General features: G+C 36.2%; 1 long non-coding RNA gene across 1 annotated transcript; it reads right to left on the bottom strand.

Annotated features, from left to right (window-relative positions):
* Window positions 1-5,823: 5,823 nt before the first annotated feature.
* LOC133299779 (uncharacterized) lies at window positions 5,824-9,002 on the bottom strand. Its single transcript, XR_009749978.1, has 3 exons — window positions 8,547-9,002; window positions 8,367-8,440; window positions 5,824-6,072 (listed from the first exon to the last, which is right to left on the bottom strand). It is a non-coding gene; the product is annotated as an uncharacterized LOC133299779 (long non-coding RNA).
* Between the last annotated feature and the right edge of the window lie 11,094 nt (window positions 9,003-20,096).

Below are 20,096 nucleotides of genomic sequence, written 5' to 3'. Positions count from 1 at the left end.
TTTTTTGTTTTTTAAATTTTAAAACTCTTTTAAAAACAATTTTATCAAGCAGATTTTTTCCTTCTTTTGTTCTGAAAAACAATTCTTATAAACAATTCTACAAAATTGTTTTAAGAACAAAAAAATTAAAACACATTCAAACGGAGCCTTAACCATTAAGCCTTTGAATTTCAAACCACTTGTCATCTTTTCTTTCTTTCTTCGAGGCACACAAAATATCTTCTTCTTCTTCTCCTTCATGACCGTAGCTTTCATGGTGTGAGAGTTTGAGAGAACTTGATTTCTAGCCATTATTTCAAGAAAGTTTCAACATAAAAATGATTCCTTGTGAACTTGTGAGCAAAACCCCTAAAACCATATGCCTTCTAGCCTTATTTTGAGTGAGATATCCTCTCCTAAAGGTTGGATATGGCTGCTCCCCTATGGTGTTTTGGATGAGAGTTTTTGCTTGGTTTTTGCGTTAGAAAAGCTTAAGGTTACCTAAAGGAAGCTATACAAGGTAATTGATGTCAATTTTGTTGATTGGATGATGATTTGTGAATATTTATGTTCTTGTGTTCAAAATGAATTTCTATGTATGTTGATGATGAATTTTGAAGTGGTTTTGTTTTAGAAATTGGTTGATTAAGCATATAATTTAAAGATAACATCTTGAATTTTTAAAAAAATTCCAAGGAAGTAACCTAACCCTAACTTCATGTTTCAGCTATGAATAGTAAATTAGGGTTTGATATGGTTTGATGATGTTTACATATTTGTTGATATGGTTTGATAATTAATTGATGATTGTATGTTGAATCAATGGTTTATATGTTAAGAAAAATGCATGCAAAGTGTTGATTCTTCAAGTAGTAAATTCGGCCATGCATGCTAAGTGTGTGATAATGATGTGTTTATATATGAATGATGATGGAATTTGGATTTTGTGATGATTTGTTAATGAATTAAGTGATGAAAATATAAAGAATTACATAGGCCATTTGTGCACATTCAATTCGGCTATGTATAGTTAATGTAAGGTTTGTATGTTGTTTGATTAAATGAGTATTTGTAACATGAATTCAATGATTAATTAAGTGTTTGATGTCATTGGATTAAAGTTTGAATGTGTAACACCCCGTGTGCACCCGGTGTATTATCATACAAATGGTAATGGCGCAGCTAATTAAATGCGGAAGCTAACTTTTTCTTTTCAATTATGACGTCATTATTATTAACCAAGTTGATTATTTAATCTTATTTCAAAACATTGCAATAAAATAACTAACTGAATAACCTCATATATAAATGTGTATCTAATCACGAATATACAACACGTAGTCCGGACAGAATCTTGATACATTATACAAATCATGTCTATATAAACGTAACATAGTCAATGTGGCATAGACAACCCCTTGCCTCACCAAATAAGGCAACAACGCCCAACAAAGCCTCAGCTCAATAAGCAATATAATGAAACTAAAACATGGTCAACACCAAAGCATATCAGCATAAACAACATGCATATCAACTCAGCTCCGGCCTCCTACCGCTAGAGGTATTAACCCTCGAGGTACCTGAACCTGAAAATGTGCCTCAACGTGGGGTGAGATCTCTAACAAGAAATCTCAGTAAGACAAGGGGTCCTCAAGGATCTCTCCACCCCAAGCTCACTTACATGTGCAATATAAGTTCTAAAACAGTAAAACAATATAAGTTCCAAAATCTGTGCAATGCAGCATATAATCATGTCATGTGTGTCAGAATCCTACTGGCCAGAGAACATGTAGGAATTACATACGTCTACAACCCACAGTGCAAGACACTACTTGCACCCCACCCACAGAATCACCATCTTGTATGACGCTACTTACTCAGGCTTACCGTCTAGGTGGAACACCACATACACATCATAAGGCACTTGCACTTAACAGCTCAAAAGCAGTTCAATAATCATCATTTCATGAAACACATCATGCATACAACCATCCCTCCATGAGATATGGTGGAACCAATAATGGGCAAAACCGAGGACACAAAAGCTTACCTCGCAAGCTAACAATCCCAAGTCAAAGATCCACACCAGCCCAAGGTCCACAAACAGCACAATCACAATCTGTTTACACCAGCAATCATGTCAACATTTATCATCTACAAGTTCATGACACAACGACAACGTTTTCTTTTTCGTTTCATGCCATTAGGCTTCTCCCAAAGCCATAAGCCCTTAATCCAATTGATTCTGACTTAGTTCAATTATTACAGAGGTTCAACTAACCAATCATGAGTCCATAAACCCAATATACCATTCTGTATGAACAGAACAGTACCCAACTCGAAATTCTCAGAATATCCGAATATTTCACCGGGCAATATCCGATATCCATATCTGGATATCATATCCGGATATCACAAGCCCCATATCCGGATATCAATATCTTGTGTGTGAGAGAGCTTGCATGGTGAGTGAGGAAACATTCCATTTCTGAGTTGGTGGGTCTGTGTGAGTGAGTGTTGGGGCTGACCTTTTTGGTTTGTGGTGTGAGAGCCATTCTTGTGGTGGTTTGAGCTTCAAGAAGCCACCTTTGTGAAGAAAGGACTCTCCTTGGTGTGCCATTTTCGTGCACATTGAAATCAGAAGCTTGAGGAGCTGTTTGGTGAGCTCCAAGAGCACTTCTTTCTTTGTTTTAAGCTTGGGTAAGCTTCACCAACCTTGATCATGAGTTTTCATGGGTTAAAGCTTGAGTCTTGGCATGTAATATGTTAAAATGAAGTAACCAACATAAACATGAATATGTAAGTTTGTAAAAAAGCATGCTTGGACGTTGGAATGGGTTAAAAACCCAACCTTTGGAGTGATATCTCGTGAAATGCAGAAACTGCATTCTGTCGCGAAATATTCGGATATGATATCTGGATATTGATATCCGGATATGGGGTCTTGTGATATCCGGATATCCTTGAAGGCCGTAGGCATGTGAGGATGAAAACAAAAAATTTTCAAAGCGGAAACACACATACCAATCAAGATACATAGTCTAGGATAGAGAGATACCTTGTTCGTAACTCAAAACTCGAAGGTGATCAGTGTTAGGGTTGAAGGTTCAAACCCTCTAACGTTGATCCGCACCACCCTTTGTCAAGACGCAAGAACTCTTCTTGAAAAGCCACCAATTCTAACACCACAAAGGAGCAAACTAGGCGTCCCTTGTGAAGAGGTAGGAAGCTCGATTTTATTATGTTTAGAGGAGAGAATTTTCAGCCATAAAACTCACACAAAGTGGTGCACAAATTGTAGGAGAGAATGGCCTTTTTATTTTCCAAAAACCCTAAGAAGAATATCACAAAAGGAAAACACTTAAGGAGATGAAAGAGGAATAAACTTGAATCAGATTTTTCACCAAAAATCTAATCATGGAGCGCCCCTTTTGTGGAGGAAAGAGTGGAGTTGTTGCAAATCAAATCTAGTCAACAAACTCCTATCCTATCCTCTTAAAACTAAGTCTGCACCTAGTCAATATTCTGACCTAATGACCCTTATATGATCAGCCATATTGTGCGCCCCAATCAGCCCAAAATCATTCCAAAAATATAGATTAGTTGCAATTCAAATTGAATCAACTAAATCAAATATTTCCACAACCAACCAAATCTGAATGGAGCTTGATTTGTTGATTAAATGACCATCATTAAGCCACCAAATCAGCGCCCCAATCATCTTTGATGATTTCCAAAGATCTCCTCTTGATACTTGGGATTTGATCTGACAAGATACTATCAAGATCTTATCCTTTCCTTTTGTTATGAAACTTCCTTTCATAGCCAATTCAAATTTGAACATTCTAATTTAAATATTCAAATATTTAAATTCAAAATTCAAATTCATAATTTAAATTTTAAATTTAAATATTAGATAATTAATTTAACTAATTAAATTAATTAATAATGTCTTGGACCACCCAAGCCCATTACAACAATCCATGCGCCTTTTTCCCTCTAAGGTGGGTATCCAAACTTCTTCTTGGGCTAACAACCATTATTAGGCCCAAAACCTTTAATGCTATAATGTCAAGACAATAAGGTGTTAGTGTGTGACCCATTAGGCCCAACTTAGCCACTGACATAAATGGACTTGGGCCCAATAAGACCACAACCCATTTAATGACAACACAGAGCACTAGCAATGCTTTGTTGCCCAGAGCTAGTTAGGTTAATGACATGATCATCCTATTAAATGTATTTGGTTACCGTATGTATTTCCTTTCGTCTCGGTTACCTTCCCATTAAACCTAGGGTGAGGAGATGTATCAACCCTTGTGGTTTAGGGTAAGCTTTAATTCGAAATAGGGAATCTTCAATTTACTGACTCTAAAGGCAGATCATCTCATGATCTCTTTTACTATGCATAGATTCCCGAGTCCCGTAAATGTCATCCCGATTTCTCTAGTTTACAGATAACTTAATCCCTCATAGAGATTTGACGAATTCCTTCAGCTTATCACCCTAGGCTTGTGTTCTTTCAGGACATGCCCAAAGGTATACCTATGAATCTCCATGTTTCAGGCAGATGAGGTATACAATCAAAACATGCATCTAGAACATAGTCTAGGTGAAAACTTCTGGTCTAAGGAAAGACATACCCAAATAATAAGAAGTTGCTCTAATGATACTATTTGTGAGATTTCCTTATAGAGCCTCTTTGTGGGTCTGTTCAGTGCGAGCTATACTCTTATAGGTCCACTCACGACTTTAGCTAAGACATCTTCATATCTGTAGCTCATGAGGTCTTTACCTTGTATCTGAATACAAGTAGATAAGCTGTGCTAGTCTTACCCGAGATTACTGATCCCCATTCTCAGTGTCTCTAGACTAGGAACATAAAATTAGGAATAAACATCTGGTATCCTTGAATCCTCATGATCGTGATCTCATCACAGATACTCAAGAGATACTTATTCTATTCCAAGGGGTTTATCCAGTTACTCATATAATATATAAACAATGATACTGAGACAAAATATGAAACATGATAAAAGTGCTTATGATTTATTTGCGACAATATAAAAGGTACACAAATGTCCTAATCTAATCAAAGGATTGTCTCTAGGACATCCATATACTAACAGTCCCCGACATATATCCGAATATTCTGGGAATTTCGAGACAGTGTCTGTACTGTTCATACAGAACTGTGTTTGGGGTTTGTGAACCTGTGACACCCTCCCTTGTATGCATCCAAGGGAAGTGTACGTTAAAATCGATTAGAGTCACAACGTTATCGTATAAAATTCTTATTCTGAAAGAAACGTTTTGATGACACCAATTCAAACTTTCGCCTGGAAAACTGACTTCGTAAAATAGAATCAGTAAGTGATTTTAAAAAAAGAAAACTTTCGCTGCGCAACTCTAAATTTTCTTGAAAACAGTGTGCGACTTTATAAAATAACATAGCTTACTGAAATAATAATTTTCCTGAAAACCTGTCTGGCTGCAAAAATCATAATAAATCGAGATTTCAGAATTTCATTGTAAAGTCTACATAATCTGAAACTAGACATGTGGGGCTTCAGGTACATATAAATTATGGCCCATTCGGAGTCTCGTAGCTCCCGGAACAGAACTCGCAAGGTGAGAGATAAATCAGTGAAAATATTTCCAAAACTACCTGACTTGCAAAAATCATAAAAATCCGTGCTTACATGCTGTAGACACAAACTTTATATAATATGAAACTAGACACCTGGGGCTTTAAGTGCATATAAATTATACTCCGATCGGAGGTCTGTAGCCCCAGAAACAGAACTCGCAAAGTGCTCGAAAACTTAATCTCAAAATCCGAATTTAAACAGCAGAAATTGTTTGTCAAAATAAGATAACAGAATTACATAAGTCTTAGCAAATACAATAATCAAGCTAATGTGTGTTCCCAAAATAAAATACTATATTCACTTGGTCAATCCCCAAAACAGTACATAACGTCAAGATTCAGCACACAGCCAAATAAACAGCGGCAAACATCATGATTTTAAAACAGCAGCACTCAACAACAGATATCCAAAATACTACTTCATCAAATGCTTTTACGTCCTCCTGCAATTTTATAAAAATTGAGCACCCGAAGGGGTGAGAAAAATCCTAGTAGAGTGGCAAAAAATCCAACAATGCAACAATGTTAATTTAAATACCAAATTTCCAAAATTGTCACATCATCAAATAGTTCCAGAACATATTCCATCATATAATCCAAGTGCGTATATAACGCCAAATTTTTTATCAAGGTGCGTATATAACGCCAAAATACTAATCAAAGTGCGTATATAATGCCAAAATACTAATCAAAGTGCGTATATAACGCCAAAGTAATGTACGTTCATAGCACTGCAGTGCACGTACTACTAACTAACACAGTGGAGATTCCAAAGGGCTCCCAAAGGTGAATTCCACTGGACCTATGCGGACTGAAGCCAAGTGTCCCATACCCTGGTACCGGAGGGATGCCTATATGATGCGTGCTCAAACATATGCTTACTTTTATTATATACTTCGGTTTCCAAGATGAATGCATTATGCTGTATGCCATGACATGATTCGCACACACAAACAGAACAGATGAATTATGATGTGCGTATGCATGGCTAGATCATAATCATAATACATATATTTCTTGTATTTTTAATACCAAGCTGCCAAGTAATAAATACTTCCCAAAACAGAATTCCAACAGTTCTTATTCCAAATCGAATTATAACTGCCTTCCAATAGAATCAAAACAGAGCACGAGAGCAACAAATCAAAAATTCAAGTATTAAACTAACAGTCACAAAGGGGTAATCCACCGAACACTTACCTCGAGTCTTTAACCCTTTTTAATCAAAACATCAACAATCAGACCACTCTTTTAGAGGTTAGCACACATGAGCAATCGGTACCAAAAATTAGAATTCACATCTATTGTTCCAATAAAATACATGTACTCTCCATGCTTCCCATTCTAGGTGTCTAGTCGATTTACCATATTTCCATTACTAACTTAATCACCTACTAAGTTGTTTTAATCTTTTTTTGACTTAATGTTAATTTTACCAAACATTAGCAATTTACAACAATCCAGATTTCTAAGACATGCCACACGGTTTTGGCATCAACCAGATTCCACAAGTAGTCATTTACATGGCAATACCTACAAGACTTAGAGTGCACTAAAGATGCATAAAGCATGCTGTCAACAAGGTCAAACACATGCGAGACTTGATTCGAATAGTATTTAATGATTTTTACACTACTTTAATTTTCCTAACAAGGAGTTTATTTCCGGACTTTAAACTAATTTTCCATGCTTTCAACTCCCATGATTTCAATCGACTTATCATGCTTCAAGTGTTAATTAATTTTCTGCCTTAGATTCAACTTTCCTAATTGTTAACCAATGACACAATCCAAAGTCTCCTAAACATACAGATTCGGTCTTCCTCATCCCAAAGTGCTTATGATTTATTATTTTACATATACTGCCCTACACGTTTGAAGGTGCACTAGTGAGGCTAAAGCAAGCTGTCCAATTAAGTTCTTACATGACCAAGGTTCGGTTCATCACTAGGTGCTTATCCTTTATTTTAACAAAACTCTATCAATGTCACATAGTCACTGCTAATTAAATTATACATGCTGTCTATACAATTTAAAACATGCCAAACTAGATTATAACAATAGTCCAAAAGACATTCCTACAGCATGACAAGAACTCTATTCCAATCTTAAAATAGTTCTTTAAATTTGTATGCATAAAATCCATAGCTGCCCGAAAATGGCAGAAGCAAAGAACAGAGTCATAATTCGGCTAAAGGTACTTACGGTTTTCAAGCCAATAACTAGTGTGCTTCTATTTTTATTTAACATATCATTTCTTCCAAGGCTTGGGTGCGCTAAAGAGGCTAAAAGCATGTTGTTTTCAACAACTTAGACATGCAAGGCTGTACAATCATTTTTCTAACTACATGGGCAGTCCAACAATCTAATGACTATATCCAAGTTCACACAAAAATCAGCTTTGGATTTACATGTATCAGCTCCTAGGGCGGTCTAAAAAAAGCAGAATTAAGGCAAGGGAATTTCTAAAATAAAATATCCTCTTAATCAATAAGGGGGACCGAACACATAAGGAGAAATTGAGGGTTTAATACATGATTTACTTTTACTAGAAGGCACTCGGTTCTTTGGCAGTCCAAGGGCAGAAATAGTGAATAAATTGACACAATATATTTCTCTTAAATTACAAACAGCAGCCGATTAGAACAATAAAAGAGAATTGACAAAAAAATACATCTTCTTATAACATACCTATGGTCGAACTGATAGGATTAAAGGGCTTAAGGTTCGGTTTGTACCTTCTTACTCGCAACCAGGTTTCTCTTAAAATGGTGGCAGAAAACAGTCACCAATTCAATGAACATCAGCATCGCTTCTCACCATGCCAAGGAGTTAAAACAGGAGTGAGACAAGGAACAGTTCACTCAAACATCTCATGCGCTGAAATTAGAAGCAAAGAAGGTAGGAAAAAGGCTCACTTGTTTTAGTGTGTAATGGAGATAATTTAGAATTAAAATATATTGGTCTGCCTTGCGAGGAATTAAGTTCACAGCCGCATGCAAGGAAATAGAAGACTCCATCAAGACTCCTTGTATGTTGATTTCAGTCGAACAAGAATAAGGAAGAGGAATGTGCTTAAACTTCCATCTCAAGGTCACTGGTGTGGGACCGAATCGGTGAGGGAATGAAGGCGGAAACTTTGAGGATGGTTCTTCTCTTCAATCACTCACGGTTTTGAGGAGGCTAGGAAGGGAAGGGAACTTGTAAGCTTTCTGCTTGGTGTACGGTTGAGCAAGGAGGGAAGGGAGAAGAAGTGATTAGGTGTTTTATCTCCTCTATGTGTGCTCACGATTTTGAGGGGGAATGGGCAGCCTTGGTGCTCTCTCACATGCTTAGAAAAAGAACTCAAGAGAGATCAGATTTTTAGCCTAAGATAAAATGGAACCCTTGGTCATGAAAGGGCTTGGCCGAACCATGTAGAAAAGAACCTAAGGGGGCGTTTGGTACTCGGATAATTTTTGCATCCCTGTGAAAGCGCTATCTGGATTTTGGAATAGCCATGTTTGGCAACACAAAAATGGTAAATATCTCTGGCAACAAGTTGTCCCGTTATTTGCATTTCATGTGTGATTTGTATTGAAAGAATGGAAACATGTTGTCCAACTCAAGAACGGGGAAGTGAAATGTGAACCGCAAATGCAAATACGAAAATACGATCTGTGCACTGATGGTGAATCTGATTTGACTGGTTGGTGGTGGACTGAAAGCCGTGTGCAAAATTGGCGCGAAAGAGTCTTATATCTGCCATTTCTCCCTCCATTTCCAAAAAGCGCAAGTGAGGAGGAAGAAGCTGATTCCTTGCATGTGAGTGACGAAATCGGTATGACTCTTGCCTTCTATGACATTTGCATGTGCAATTTCCATATTGTCGAAGGTGGTTTTCCGTTTTCTGATTTGTTTAAGAAAATGTTATGAGGTTTCTGGGCTGATTTGTGCGAGGCAGCTGAGCATTGGATGGGTAGCTTCTTCTTTTATTTAGTCTTCTATCTAATTTGTTCTTTCATATCTGCAGTACGGGGGGTGGAACGTGTTGAAGGAAATCGTTTTTTTGTTCAACCACAATCGACTCTCAAGTGAGATAAGGAAGCATCAGGTAACCAAAGTCACTTCCTTTTTTGCTGAGGTCAGTCATAATCTGTTTTGGACTTGATTTGTAGATATTTGGGTTGTGAGGGAAAACTATTTTTTTTTGGATCTTTTCTTTTTTGTATACTCGTGTTCATGTGTAGCTTATGTGTTGTGGTCATCTTAGACCCAGCACAACTTCGAGTCATATGGGATCAGTGATGCTATATTGTGCTTGTTTGTAATTAATATTAATTTACCCAAAAAATGTGTAGATATTTGATGTGGTCCGATCCTGCATGCATGTTACAGGGAAAAATATATATGTCAGTTTGACTATGATTTAGGTTTGCCTTAGGTGTGAAAGCATTTGTTGCATTCCTCTAACCTGCCCATGGTTGCAATGAGTCCGGTAATGTGTGTTGTTTTAAATGAAGCTGTCTTGGTGGAGCATTTGAGGTATGTTGTATGCAGTCATCCATATGGATTGCTCATTACATGTAATTGCAAATAATTTTTTAGCATTAAGCAGTAGCATGTGAGTTGTGTTGTATACTGTTATGTTATGGATTTAACATAACATGTAATTGCAAAATAATTTTTGACTAAATGTGAATATAGAAATTGAGAAGGGATAACTGAATTTATAAAAATTGTGGCAGCATGCATTTACAAAGTAGTACATGAGTTGAACATGTGTTAACATATAACTACCTCATTGTTTGCACTGTATCAGATTACAATCCTTGTCCTATATTTGAGCAATATGACTGATTGTGTTGTGATACTTTGAATCCCGTTCATCATCGTTGGATTAATGTTAATTACTCTTGGCTGTGTTGTGTTAGATTGAGGAGATGAACACAGCAATGGCGTTGAGTATCGTTATTATTATCATTTGTCATTTGCAAAATTTGAATCACCGAACTATGTTATTAGTGAGAATTTATGGTGTAATATTAGCTCATATTGAAAGAAGGAAAAGGAAAATGAGGAGATTGAAGTGGGATTTTTGCAGTAGGGTGCCTACGAGGGAAATGAATCTGCATAGAATAGTGTATATTACTGACACCGCTTGTATTGAGAATACAAGGATGGATAGGAGAAGCTTTCATACTTTGTGTCATTTGTTGAAAACTATTGGGATGCTTCAACCGACGAGGCACATGGGGGTAGAAGAGCAAGTTGCAGTCTTCCTTCACATTTTGGCTCATGATGTGAAGAATCGAGTTATTAAAAGACAGTTTATGAGATCAGGTGAGACAATAAGTAGACAATTCAACAAGGTGTTGCAGTCTGTTTTAAGGTGTCACACCGTACTCCTTAAACGGCCTGATCCCATCCTACAAAACTCAACTGATGATAGATGGAAGTGGTTCAAGGTACTTGTAAATTTTACTCCATGTTTTCCGCGTAATTTACAAAGGTCATTCTCTCTTTTATATTGACTTGTTTTATTTGTTTGTTTTTTGGGGTTGATAGAATTGCCTTGGAGCTTTGGACGGGACACACATCAAGGTTAATCCCTTACAAGCTGATAAGGCAAGATACCGCACTAGGAAGGGTGAAATTGCGACAAACGTGTTGGGTGTCTGCTCGCAGGATTGCCAATTTATTTATGTGTTGCCTGGATGGGAGGGATCAGCTGCGGATTCAAAGGTGCTCAGAGACGCTATCTCTCGTGGAAATGGGTTAAGGGTCCCGAAAGGTAACTACGGACCATCACACACATTCTTGGCAGAGAGACATCATTTATATTACAATCCCACAGTGTTCCTCACACCTTTTCTTCTGTTGTCGTAGGTTTATATTATTTGGCCGATGCCGGTTATATGAATGGGGAAGGATTCCTAACACCTTATAGAGGGCAAAGATACCATCTGAGTGAGTGGAGACATGGGGCACAGCCAACGACACCGCAAGAATTTTTTAACATGAAACACTCCCAGGCTAGGAATGTGATTGAAAGATGCTTTGGGTTGTTGAAGGGTCGTTGGGCCATTGTCAGGTCAAAGTCTTTTTATCCGGTGAAAACGCAGTGCCGTATAATCACTGCTTGCTGCCTGCTTCATAATCATATTAGAAATGAGATGCCTATTGACCCTTTAGAGGATAATACTGTGGACATGGCTGAAGCTGCAGACAACTTTGAAGGACAGGACATGATAACTCATGTTGAGTCATCAAATGCTTGGACAAGGTGGAGGGATGATTTGGCCCAACAGATGTTTGATACATGGAAGAATGATGTTTGATTTGGTTTAGGACTTTGTGTGATTTTTAATGTTGTTGTGTTTTGGTTACATCGACTTAGTTTCATTTCAACACATTTGTGTGATTGTACCGAACTCTTTCTTTTTCTATGTGAGGCTATGTAATAGATACTATATATGTCAGTTTGCTACTGTTCATTAATGTAATCTGTTTTTAACTGATTGTCTATTGATTATAGTATACAAACAACAATTTTTTTCTTAACCCCTTATGCAGATGGCTGAAAAGGATTCCCAATCCAGCAAGCGGATTAATCACACCTGGACATCAGAAGAGGACAGGGTGCTTGTTGATTGTCTTGTTGATTCTGGTTTAGCATGGAAGGGTGAGAATGGTTTCAGGCCCGGATTTCCTAATCACTTAGAGAAGTTGATGCATGCTAAAATTCCTGGATGTACACTTAAGGGCACTCCACACATTACGTCTAGAATCAAGCTCCTAAAGAAGCACTACAATGCCATTGCCAAGATGATGGGGCCGAATGGGGGAAGTGGTTTCGGGTGGAATGATAGGGACAAAATGATTTACGTGGAGAAGCAAATTTACATGGACTGGATTAAGGTACAACTCATTATTGTGAACACAAAAATTATCATATTGTATTGCATTTTCTTTGTTATAATTTACTGTTCTAATTTTTCATGTTACACTGAATTGTATTATCCTTGCAGACTCACCCTAATGCCAAGGGTCTCTACAAAAAACCATTTCCATACTACAACGCATTGGGACCGATTTTTGGAAAGGACATGGCAAATGGAGAGCATGCCGAGGGTCCAGAGGATGCAGTCCACAATATGGACAATGAAGCAATTGGTATGGCTGAAAGTGGGACTGCCGTGGAAGAAATTTATGATCTATTTGAAGACAACACAATCTCACCGAATTGGGAACCTCCACTCCCTGACACTGCAACTGAAGAACCCACACAAACTTCTCCTGTGTCAATTTCTGTTGCAAAAAAGGGTAAGAAGAGAGGAAGGAATGAGGAAGCTTTGGCTAGTGAGGTATCTGTTGCAATAAAGGATCTTGGTAATGATTATAAAACCACAAATGACAAAATTGACAGGTTGATTACATGCTTTGAACACCAAGGTGAGGGTTCAAGCAAAAAAACTTCTGTTGTCCAAGAATTAAAGAAATTTGAAATCTTGACAGTTGAACAGAGGGTTAACCTTGCCATGATAATGCATAAGGATCCCACTATATTGGAAATTTTTTTGGAAGGAGGTGATGAAGAAAAACAGTTTGTGGTGGCATCCTTATTGAGTAAGGGGTGAGACTGTCAGTACTTCACTTTTTTGATAACCCCTGGTTATATGGGTAGTGTTCACTAGTTTTGATGTCATATAGTATCTATGTCTGTGTCATGAGACATCTAGGCTGCTGTCATATGTTTTATAAGTCAGCTACAGTATAACCATTTTAAAGACTGATGTTTAGAAGACAGATGCTTTCATGAAATGGGTTTTTTGAGATTAACCTTGCAATGTTAACGAAACAGCTGTATGATTCAATGGTGTTTATATATGGTTTAGCAGGTATGAGATTTTTATTAACTGGTGGGGCATGTGTGATGTCTATTTGACAGTCATTTATAAATGTTGATAACAATTTCATGGTTTGTGATTTGTGTAAAGCAGAAAGGGTGTTAACTATGCTGGCAGCTCAAGCTTACGTACCTAGGGAGGTGCTGCAAGATTCAAGTTTGTGAAGGATAAGCAAAGGTTCATCATGTGAAAGATTGCTGAGGATATGATGATTTGGTTTTATATTGTATACATTGTTTTGTACAGATGTATATGTCCTACAGTACTTATTTCAGTGAGGCATTTAGGCAGGGTACATGGTTTCTGGAATTGGGTTATTTTGTCCCATTTCATGTATAGCAACTAAAGCTTCTGTAAATCAGGTTGTCAGGTTATATATATGAAGTAAGAACAATGTTATTTATGTGATATATTTTATTCTGTTGAGTGTGATGAATTGCTTTCTATTCTATGTCATATCTATTTGGTGAGTTATAATTAACACTGATGTTTCTTGGTTTTGGTATCGGTTCATGAGGTGAACCAGATTTAAATGCAGAGGCATAAAACCCTAAACCAAATACACACACACTGTAACACACTGTCACGAAGAAAGAAAGCATTCAGCATTGTCTCTATTATATTTTTGACATAATTTTTTATTTTATTTGTGTTCCATTTACATTTGTTCTTTAAATTATTCTTTCATTTTGTCAAATCAAAACAGTACCATTTTCAACTCAAAACAGATGACTGTAACATGGACAAGTGGATATTGGATAAGTAATGCTGAACCTTTTGTTCAATGGGGTCCAAAAGAAGAGGATCATCTATATTCACCTGCTGGCACACTAACTTTCAGTTTTCCATTATAACCAACTACTGGTGCTAACGAGATCATACACAGATTGAATTATTGTATAACAACTGATGATAATTACAATTTAGGAAACTATATGAGGGCAATATCATAACAAGTTACATCCCAAAAGTAGGAGCATAAAAATCTTTTACAGAAGTGCACAACATCAGTACGTGATGTAAGCCTAAAACTCAGCAAAATCACCAATGCCATATATTTGTTGTTCGAAAAAAAAAGTGGTGACTGATTACAGCATAAAAAACCACAAAATTAAAAATAGTCTGTTGCACAATAAGGACCTATTTATTCCTCACTGAATCAAATTGCTCCAGTCTTGGAATTCCAGCTGATTTGCCAAAGCTGAATATCTCTTCCCAACCCAAATATCATAAAGTTGGTTACACCAGAAAGACAGAGATGGTACCATCTCCACATCCCAATTTCTTCAACAACCTGAAATGCCTCATTTCCAACATTCCATCAGGAGCTCGGATCGCTTCAATTGCTTCCCATCTGATATCATTTGCCTTATGGGGTTTATACATAGCTATGCTCAAACTACTGGTGTTGCTCTCATCACTAACATCACTTCCGGTACAATCTGTTACAGATGGTGGTCTTCCCCCACTCATTAAAATCACAGGAATTTCTAACTTCTCCACTTTCACATGACTTATCAACAGTAGCACACTTATATTGACTTCAGTATTATTGAAACTTTCTTTGGCTTCTGACTAGACAGTGGCTGAATAGAAACTATTCTGAGGACTTGGACAAAAAGTAATCCTTCGAATCATGAAATGGTTGCTTGCTGCACAATTTTGTTGGCAATACTCCATGCTCCAGGTAAGCACAATTTTGTTGCTTGCTGGTTGAAGTTCATTCTGAACCTCAGGTAAGGACTCAACTCCATTGACAGGTGATTCCATGAAGGATATCTGAACACGCTTAAAAATCAAACTCAGCACAGTTAATTATCAATATGTACTCATTCAAAAAGGCTCCTAATCACAAAATTCCCTACACTATAAAAATATCTACAATATTTTAATTTTAGCAAACACAATAAACAGGAAACCATTTAGTCAGCCCCAAATGGAAGACTCCAAATTCAGACACCTTAATAAAAGACAAACATATCAAGGATTCCAGAAAACCTCAAGCAAATTCACAAGGCTTTCAGAGAGCACAGGGCTCACTGAATTGTATTTTTTTTCAAATTTCCCAAAAAGAGCATGTTCCTTTTTCTGGTCACTACTAAACAAACAAGACCATAACTTGACGAAGTAAGGAGCCTCATCATTCAGAACCCTCGAAGAATAACCAAAGCCACCTACAGTTTTTGATGCCATACGCATAAAACTAAAACACCCCAAACGAATGACAACCTCCAGTCTTCGATCCTTCCATTAATAACAATACCAAGTATGTTACATCGCAAAGACATACATAATACATCATAAACAAACACAAAATCCATGCAACCGTCCTCACTAAGTACATGGCTTCTACATAAGTACAACTTGGTGCATTAAGCAAAAAACATAGCATAGCTTATATTTACAACTCAACAAGCATTTTTGTTGGCATACACTACAATACCAATTACCATTGCAGAAACCATATGCAAAAGCATAGAAAATTTCAACAAATAGTCCTTCTGTTTGCAGTTACGACATGTCGGTTGATCGACCCACTCAAAAAAATTACAGGTCCCTCGACGTGTGTTGAAATTAGGACATCCGAAGAACTGCCTTCCTGGGTTCCTTGTTGTCCAGCTCTTGCGAACCACAGTCGTCAGTCCACAATTGCACATCTTCAAGTTCGATGAGGATACACATGAGGATTGCCCAGAAAATACACTATGACAGCCATCTCCACCCATTCTGACTTTCAAACGATTTCTGCCTGTGACACAAAGTGAACCACAACACTATAACCAAGGTAGATTGGCTTATTGTTACTACAAAATCTCACAACACACGGTCAAATATACATTCAGACTCACTGTAATGTACATTCAAATTTTGGTACATAATTGCAAGTAGACAAACAAATTGCAGCACAACAATGCTTCATAACCAAATAAGGCTTAAACAGTACAAAAATAAACCACAATCTCACAATTTCACGCAAAATTTAGGGGAAAGCAAGGGAGAAAAGGTGGACTGACATAGAAATGCAAACAAGTTAAGACTCAACCGTACCCCGTATGTAGTTATAATGCACAACTACATACGGGTATCACTACTCATAAAAAAATTTACATACCCAGTCTACCTTTTCATACCGTAACGTGAACCGAAAACGTTCAAGGATTATAATCACCTATGGAATATATTAAAACACGATAAATACCAACTTGTAAAGTATGGATCTTTACGGATAGATGGGATTGCGGAGTAGTTCACAATGTTTGCTGCAAAACAGTAAAAAGAAAGGGTTTACTGTAGTTGCCGTTCGTCAGCAACCACCATGCACTGCGTATACCTCACAGTGTGGACGACCAAGGGACACGAGTGGCCTGCGCGTTTGGCAAAGTGTGATAGATCTCCGGCGAGCCCAGTTCAACAAAGAAGAAGGCAGACCACAGCAAATGTTTGCAAAGAACGAAGAAAATGTGGACCGAGTAGGACAACAGTGACTACCAAATCTGAAACGGTCAAAATGTGTTGTCTCAGATGTTATGATTTCAAACTAACAAAGGTAAAGGGTAATTTTGACATTTTCTTTAACATTCTCATCAATATTTAACAATTAACCAAACATAGCATTTATAAAATTAACTACATTTTCCTGGCAAAATTTGTCCCAACCAAACACCTTTTCGTAATTTACCAGACAAAATCTCCTTCCCACTATATTTCAGTAATACTTATTTCCTGGATAAAAAAAAATTTATCTCGTACCAAACGCCCCCTTAGTCTTTATTTTGTGTTTTGTCCTCTTTTTAGGTGGTGGCCGTTACTGGTGTAAGATGAGTACAACGGGGAGAAAAACTTTAGTGAAGTGAGAGCATGGATGCTACCTTCTATTAAAAATGAAAAAAAAATTATTTTTTAATAATTTTTTAAATAAAAGAGAGTATCGAATTCGTTATTTTGGTTCATCAAAGTTTTTCTCCTGATGGAGATGTTGTCATGGGAAATTTTGTCTAAGATGCTCTCTAAGTAATAATAAGACTCGTTTGAGCTTTTAAAAAAATAACTTTTAAAAAGTTGTTTTTAAAAAAAATTAAAATTATTTTACGTTTGGATGTAATATTTCAAAAGTGCTTTCAAGTAAGAATATTATTTAAATATTAAAATAAAAAAGCACTTCTGAATAATAAAATTACCGAAAAGAACAATGTTACTCACCAGCTACTACCGTGTCATGGCTTCTTCTTCTTCGTCATCTTTGTGCCCAAACCCACTTCATCAGTCACCACCACTTGAATTTTAAAAAATATGATAAATGCACTTCAAAAACACTGATGTTCTGCTTCTGCCATCCTCAACAAATCACAAAAGAACACATTTTTACATTGAACACACACAACCCACACCCTCAGACACCCATCACAGAGAGAAAAGCAAATATAGAAATTTAAAGGCGGGGGTTATTGGAGTGTGATTAAAGTTAGTAGATGAATTAAGAAAGCAATTTCCTTTAGTGTATGTATAATGAACAAATAAATGATTCTTTTCTTGAAAAACCAAATTTTCTAGCAGATGGGTTCTCGCTGTAAAAAAACAAAGAAGGTTGTTGTGTGACATACACAATGCTGCACTTGCAACAAGTAAAGGTAGTCTAAACTTGAAAATGGAATCAAAGATGGAAACAAAGGAGAATGAAGAATGAAAGGTGTTTGAGGAACTGAAGGGTACACGAGGTCATTCATTTCCTTTTGGCTTCTATTTTTTCTAAAAGCCAAAAATTGTAGCTTTTGAAAAAAAGTCAAATTTTAACTTTTTTAATGACTTTTTTCTTTTTACAAAAGTCATCATCCAAACAATCAAATAATTTTAATCCTGGAAGGAATCACTCGTTGTTTATATGGAGTTCGAATCAAAATAATTGAACTTTTAAATAAATAAAAAATAATAATTTTAATAATTTCTAAATCATAGAGAATAAACTGTATTTTAAGGATTTTATGTTTATAAAAAATCAATTTTCAATACTCTTCTCATAAATACTCTATTACTTATATAATAGTAATAGAGTAATATAAGTAATAGAATATTTATGAGAAGAGTATTGAAAATTGACTTTTTATAAACATAAAATTGTTAAAATTTATTACTTGTATCCAAAAAAAATACTTTATTACATAAAAGGAAACTCATATAACATTAACAATAAATAAATGAGCAAATTAAATATACTTAAGTATTTTTATTTTTTTTAGTGGCTGATATGTTGAGTTATCAATATTGTAGGAGTATTAAAAAAGAGAAAAGTGTTTATCATTCTAAAGGATAAATAAAACTATTATATTTTGATGGGTTTTTACCTTTTCTCTTCTCCACGAGAGAAAATGAAAGTATTGTGAATGAGAGAAAAGGCAAAAAATCATCAAAATATAATTTTATTTAAAATAACACAAAATTATATTTTTTAAAATAATAAATATTTTTTCCATTAAAAATTCATTAATATATATATACACACACACGTGTGTGTGTGTGTAGAAAATGGTATTCTTAATTTATGATTATAGCTAGACACGTTAGGTTTGATTATATATATAAAGAAAAAAGTAAGTTTAGCGTTCATAGTGGCTCTAGTTATCGAGAAAAACTTTGATGCATCGAGACCACCAAATTCGGTACTTTCTTTTACTAAAAAGAGAAGAAAAAAAAATTCTCTTTTCACTCTTTTTTTTATATTTTTCTTTAAGTTCTAAAAAAAATTCTTTTTAATAAAAAGGAACATCGAGTTCGATGCTCCCTATACACCAAAGTTTTTCTCCTAGCTATCCTTGTGTTCTTGTATATTAAACTAAATAATAAAGTGATACAAGCTCTTTCCATAAATCTGATAATAAAGTTGTTGCTGAAGTAAAGTTAAAGTCCATGTGTATGCCTCCAACCAATCATAACAGATCAATGCAAACCGATTCTTATGTTAGTTAGGGGCTTTCAATTCTGTTAGTTAGTTCAGCTCAAGGCTCTTACTTCTTAGTTCATGTATATATTTAGCTATTATATCACTTTGAAGATAATATATCATTTTGCATTCTTCTGAGATAATTAAACTACTGAAGTTCGTTCAATTTCAGAGCTGCCAAAGCTCTAATACCTGCTTCGAAACTTTTTCGTTTCTTTCTTGTTCAAATTTCTTGTTCGAGTTTCTTGGATTGAGTTTCTTGGATCACTTAAGCTCCTTCTTCGATTTCTTGATCTTTTTCTCAATGGTCAATTTGCCAAATTTCATCATAAATGCTTCGAATCCACTTTTCCTCCACCCTAATGAGAGTCCTTCACAGGTTCTCGTCACACCATCATTAAACGGAAGAAACTACCATTCTTGGGCGGGTGCAATGTCATTGGCACTGAGTTTCAAGAACAAGCTTGGATTTGAAATGGTACAATAACAGTGCCAGATCCTGATAGTGTTGAATTTGAAGCTTGGGAACGTTGCAATATTATTGTTATGGGATGGATACACCGTTCCATTACTCAAACAATAGCGCAATCGATTATGCAGATCGAGAATGCACATGAAGCATGGAAAGATCACCGTGAGAGGTT

Source organism: Gastrolobium bilobum, unplaced genomic scaffold, assembly GCF_033153095.1.
Source record: "Gastrolobium bilobum isolate Gb01-03AN ecotype WA unplaced genomic scaffold, APGP_CSIRO_Gbil_v1 utg1085, whole genome shotgun sequence".
NCBI lineage: Eukaryota > Viridiplantae > Streptophyta > Magnoliopsida > Fabales > Fabaceae > Gastrolobium > Gastrolobium bilobum.
The sequence above is the reverse complement of the archived record's forward strand: the minus strand, read 5'-3'. Positions and strand labels throughout refer to the sequence as shown.